Here is a 5596-nt window from a genome sequence, read left to right as displayed (position 1 = left end):
TGGAGGTGACATTTAGGGGACACCTGAATATCGAGCAGCCATTTTGAAGGGCAGGGGGTGGGCTATGTGTGAAGTCAATATTCTCATCCGGGGTCAGGGAAAGGGATTTCAGCTAGCTCCTTCAGAACGTAAGGGGTTTTGTTCTGCGCTTTGTTTTCTGATTTGTTGAGTGGCATGTAACTGTCCTTGTAAAGACGGTGGGGCATGAGGGTCAAAAATACCCTGGATGTGGAAGAGACCACTCAGGAGCCCTGGTGGCTCTTGTCCGGTACCACTCAGCAGCCACCAGTGAGATGGGGCTGAGTGTGGTTGTTGGAAACCACATTGGAGAGAAACAAACAACTGCACCCCCACCCCCAAGGCAGTTTCTGGGAGTGGGGCAAACACGACCTATCTAGTTCTGCTTTGTGTGTGTCCCCAAATCAGGACTCTTTTCATCTAGGAAGTTATATCGTGTCTTGGGCGACCTCTTTTCAGCTCACCATCCAAGGTCTGAGCACCTACCCGTGCCCAGCACTAGGCCGAGCACTCGCAGGAAACCAGTGGGGCTTGGGCTTTGCCATCAAAGGCAGCGTGGATGTGAGATGTGGACACAGTCTCATCTCAGAAGTGCTGTTTGTTAGGGCTCAGCTGTGGAGGGCTGTTGTAAGAGACAAAGCCAGAGAGGCGATAGGTGTGAAGTTCAAGGGCTAGATTTGGGTAGGGGACATTGCCTGTGGAGGTTGGGCAAAGGGAGAGGTCAAGGAAGACTGCGTCTAGGCAAAATTGACCCCTCCACAATCACATTCTCCCTGTGGCTCCCAAGAACTGATCCTCCCAACCCCTGAATGTTCCAGCAAGCCAAAGCCTTGTCCCCCTGTCTACTCCCACCCCCTACCACAAGAGTCGAACCTTCTCTTGGAAGTGCTCCACAGTACATCCTGAATATGCTACTTCTCTCCCTTTCTTCGGTCCCACACACACACACCCAGCCGGAGGCAAGAAGAGTCCCATCAGGACTCTCTTCTTGCCCCATTGAATCACATCACTTACCTACACAGCAGAGGAAGCTTTGGTAAAGGTGAGCCGAGTCTTCTCCCTGGCCACCCGGTAAAACACCAGTAACTCCCTGGCCACCCGGGAACCCAGTCCCAACTTCTTCCTGGGCTGCCAAGGCCCCATGTAACCCAGCTCTCTCCTGTTCTTAACAGCCGAGTGGAGCTCCTGCCTCCCTATCCCCTTGACCTGGGTGCTTTCCCGTGTCTCCTGACAGCTCCCTTATGCTCATCATACTTGGGTCTCAGTGTAAGTCGTACTTCAGAGAGCCCCCACCTCCCCTCCCCACCAGTCATGCCACTCCCACTGCATGAGTTTCTTTAGTTTGTGTCATTTCACACCATCCTGCTGGGACGGATGTTTGTTTGCCTTTGTGGGCTGGGCATCAGTGCTGAGGCTACCTGGATGCCTTAAATGCCTGAATCAGGCCAGCAGCCATCTGGGCGGCAGACAGTAGCCAGTGGTGGGAACTTGAGGGACCTAGAGATCATAGGGCTGGGGGAGGGTCCGGCAGTCTTCCAGAGTTTTCTGAAGTTGCCCTTTCTGAGAAGTAAAATTTGGCAGCTTTTTTTTTTTTTTTAATCTTATGTGGACCAGACAGTGTCCACTGGTGTCTCAGTGGTGGCTGCTGGGTAGTTGTTTGGCCTTGTGAACTCCACAGGACAGAATCCTTGTCTGTCTGATTTGCTCTGTTCCCCAAGCTCCAGGCCCAGCCCACAGAGGGGAACTCGCTCAACATAACATTGAACTCCACACACAATCAACTTGGACCAGGGGCATTTGTCAGAAACGCCAGTGGTTGGTCTGTCCTCCACAACCAGTGGCTACTCCATTTTCAATCCCAGGAAGATTTCTGGCTGATAACAGCCACACTCAAGGGGTGAATGTATGCCCGTTTCCCCATGTCTCACAAGACCCCTTGGCCGTAGCTTCCCTACTTTGAGAAGAAACTGGTGTTCTGTCTTGGTGCACAGGTGACCGGAGGTGGGTGAGTAGCTGCTGGTCTGAAGTCTTTGCTCCGGTCTCAGCTGGGTCACTGAATGGCCAGAAACCTCGAGCAGCAGCTAGGTCACTTGGCCTCACTCAACTTCGTTTCCATTTAGACCGCAGCAGCCCCATTCCGCCCGGCCTGGCTGGCTGAGTTTCTAAAGAGAGAGTGTCGACCCACTATTAAAGCCATGACAGAGACTTCCTGAGAGAAGTAAAAAGCCCTGGAAAATGGGGTGCTGCTTTGGGAACCCCAGAGAAGGTGCTCTGGACACCCGTGCAGAGCCCAGGGTGTCCAGAATGCCACTTTTTTTGGTATTGATCCAAAAGTCTTGTCTTTGAGCAGCAGTGCTCTACTATTTCAGTTTCTGTACATTTGGAATTTCTTAAAATAAAAAGTTGTGGACATAATTAAAATCCTGATATGGAGCCTACATTTCTATAAGTCATCACAAGTAGAAAGCAGAGTCACACAACCACATGTGGAAGGTTTGGGGAGCCACGTCTGACCTCATCCCTGCTGCCCAGAGGCAAGGGTCAGATATGCCTCCACCCCACAGCCTTTAATCTCACACCAGCTGCTTCCCCACCACACACGCCTATGCTGGGCTTAACGGACCTCACAAGGGGGTTATTAGGGAAGCAAATAGGTTCCCACAAGGTGGGATCAGAAAACATCCAAAGATTCCGTCATTTGGTCCACAGCCACACTCTCCTGGACCAGTAGCTAAGTCTTTCTGGTCCGTGGCCTCTTGCCTCCACGGGCCAGGAAAGCAGCCCACTGCTCTGCCTCGCAGTCCTGTGGTCTCAGTGCTGCTCCTTTGCCCTGCCTCAAGGTCCCCTAGCCTCTGGCTCCTCAGCTCTCAGTCCCCACTCCTTCGGGTGGAGATCCCCCACATTCACTGGGGGCTCATTCAAAGGCCCTGAGATGTCTCTCGGCCTGCTGAGAGGGCTCGTCCTTACGGCCAGGCACAGATCTCCTGTGTTAGTGTGTCACACACCCTATTTGTGTAACCCCACCCAGTCATTTGTGGGAGTTAGCGAGCCATGGATACCAGAGCCATTTTAAGACATTTCACCACCACACCATCCAAGTGCCCAGTTAAGGACCGATGGATGGGCTAGGTCCAATTCTGTTAGGATTACTAAAAATAGCCCTATTTCATGGGTTTCTCTGTAACTGGCCACTCAAACCGTGTGAGGAACCTTTTTTTCTGCCAAGGGCTCTTTAGATATTTGTAAAGTCATTCTCTGGGCCATATTGGTCATACGTCATTAACTCAGGCTAGGAGCTCTGATGGGGTAGTGGTTACACACTGGGCTGCTAGCTGAAAGGTCAGCAGTTCAAAACCACCAGCACCTCCGCCAGAAAAAGACAGGACTTTAGTCCTGTGAAGGAGCAATTCTGCCCTGCCCTATAGCGTCTCCACAGCAGTGAATGAGGCAGTGTGAATGTGATGGTGAGAGCTGCTGCTCCCCAGTGAGGCGTGTGACACTCGATACGTGATGTCACGGGCTTCCTACAGCCCAAGGACCTGACGCTCACCTGCTCAAGAAGGTAGGTAGGGAACATGATGAGCTAGGTCATGCCATGCTGGAGAGGCCCTGTATCGGCTCTGATTGTGCACACATGCAGACATTTAGTGCTCTGGGGGACTCCAGTAGCCTACATGATGCCAGGAGTCTAGGTCTTGAATGAGGCTTGGCTGACCCAGCCCCAGCCACTGACCACATGAGTGGTACACGCCAAAGCCTGTGCCTTCTGCCACAGCGACTTCCTTCCAAAGCTTCAAAGCCTAAGGCCCCAAGAGTTTCTGGCGGGCTCCTATTGGAGGGCGGACCAGAGGCGCATCCGCTTTGAGCCCACCGGCGGTTTCTCCCCCACTTAAAAGTAGCGGACACCAATTTTCTTCATCTACCTCGTAACCACTTGGCAAACAACCTCGTCCCCTACTTTGAATTTAAACCCAGACCCTCCCTCATGGTGGGTATAGAACCCAGCAGCAAACCCTGGACTGCGCTATAACACAAAGCAGGGCACAGGAGCTCCTGCAGGAGAGGGAGGCCTGCTCCCCAGACTTCTCCAACTCTGTTCATGGGACAGGCATGTGAGTTCTAACCTCTCTCACCTCTGCTACATCCTGACCAGCCTCTGCTGAGGTTTCTGGCATGCAGCTTCTCACCATCTGACAGCTGCTCTGGTCTCCCGTCTCCAGCCCACATGGCCCCATGGTCATTAGTCACCTCTGGCCCCATATTCCTCACTTCCTCTCACTCTGGGAGAGAGGACCAAAAGTGGGCAGCGGGATGCCTCTGATGTCTGCTTGGCGTGTTAGCCACCTCAGTGGTTCAGCAATGAAAGTATACCTACTGGCCACTGGTAGACCTTGAGGGGACAGCATCCTCCTTATTTTCAGAGAGCAGCTTCAAGGTCATTTCCTGTCCTCAAGCCTGCTGGAAAACCCTCATCTAGGGTAGGACTCTCATAGCACTCTGGACTTCCCGTAGCCTAAAACCCATTGCCGTCAAGGTCAAGGCAATGCCTGCCTCTTGGGGACTCTATAGATAAAGTGCCCTGGTGGTGAGGTGGTTATGCATTGGCCTGTGATCTGCAAGGTCAGTAGTTTGAAACCACCAGCTGCTGTGTAAAGAAAAAGAGGCTTTCTAATAAAGAGTTATGGTCTTAGAGTCACAGTGGCAGTTCTACTCTGTCTTACGGGGTCACTATGAGTTGGCATCACGTGGATGGCAGAGACACCGTAGGTATAGTCTCAGGATGTAAAATATTTTTTATTTTATTGGCATAGAGTTCAAATATCAAACAATTCATCAGCTCAATCACATCGAGAAGGGTTGTACAATCATCACCACAATCAGTTTTAGAACAGTTTTTTTCATTCTTGTTCTCATGGTTACTAGCTGGGACTGTAAAATCTAGACAGCCTCATCTTTCTCCCCTGGTACATTAACAAATACTTTTCTTTAACATTTCTCCCCTGGCGGGCAAAGAGTGCGTCTTACAAATCTTGGCCTCATTCACTTCTTGTCTGTTTTGCATATTCGACTAAATTGGGAGTTCTCTGTGCAAAACAAAACAAAACACCTCGTCCTCAGCAGTGGATACAAAATTCTGCGAAAGTAGGCATCCTTTAGTGGCCTGCCGTAGGAAACGAGGCCAGTGCTGCCAACATCCACCAGGTGGTGGTGGTGTGTGCGGTCAGTGACAGGTGGGCCCCTAGGAGATCCGGAGGACCTTGGCTAAGTTTCACTTGGTCGGGAGCGTTTGTTCATTTTGAGATGAGCGATTTCCAGGTCGGGACAGGTGTGTGTGTGCAAAAGCCTGAGATGAAAGGTGTGACATTCTGGGCTGTATGGGGACCGAGGGTGCTGGCAAGAGAGTGGGTGTAGCTCGGGCCCTTTAGGGTCAAACCCACAGAAGTTGCAGAAGCAACTCTGGCAGGTGCCGGCCTCCAGCCCCGGTTGGGAGAGCAGGGCTTCGCACCTTGGCCGGCCCCGCAGCACGTGCCGCCCACTGCCCGTGCTCCCCAGCCTACGCGGGGCCCTGGGGACTCCC

This window comes from Echinops telfairi, unplaced genomic scaffold (assembly GCF_000313985.2).
Source record: "Echinops telfairi isolate 266 unplaced genomic scaffold, ASM31398v2 ScPeMD7_5;HRSCAF=22, whole genome shotgun sequence".
Classification (NCBI taxonomy): domain Eukaryota; kingdom Metazoa; phylum Chordata; class Mammalia; order Afrosoricida; family Tenrecidae; genus Echinops; species Echinops telfairi.
The sequence above is the reverse complement of the archived record's forward strand: the minus strand, read 5'-3'. Positions refer to the sequence as shown.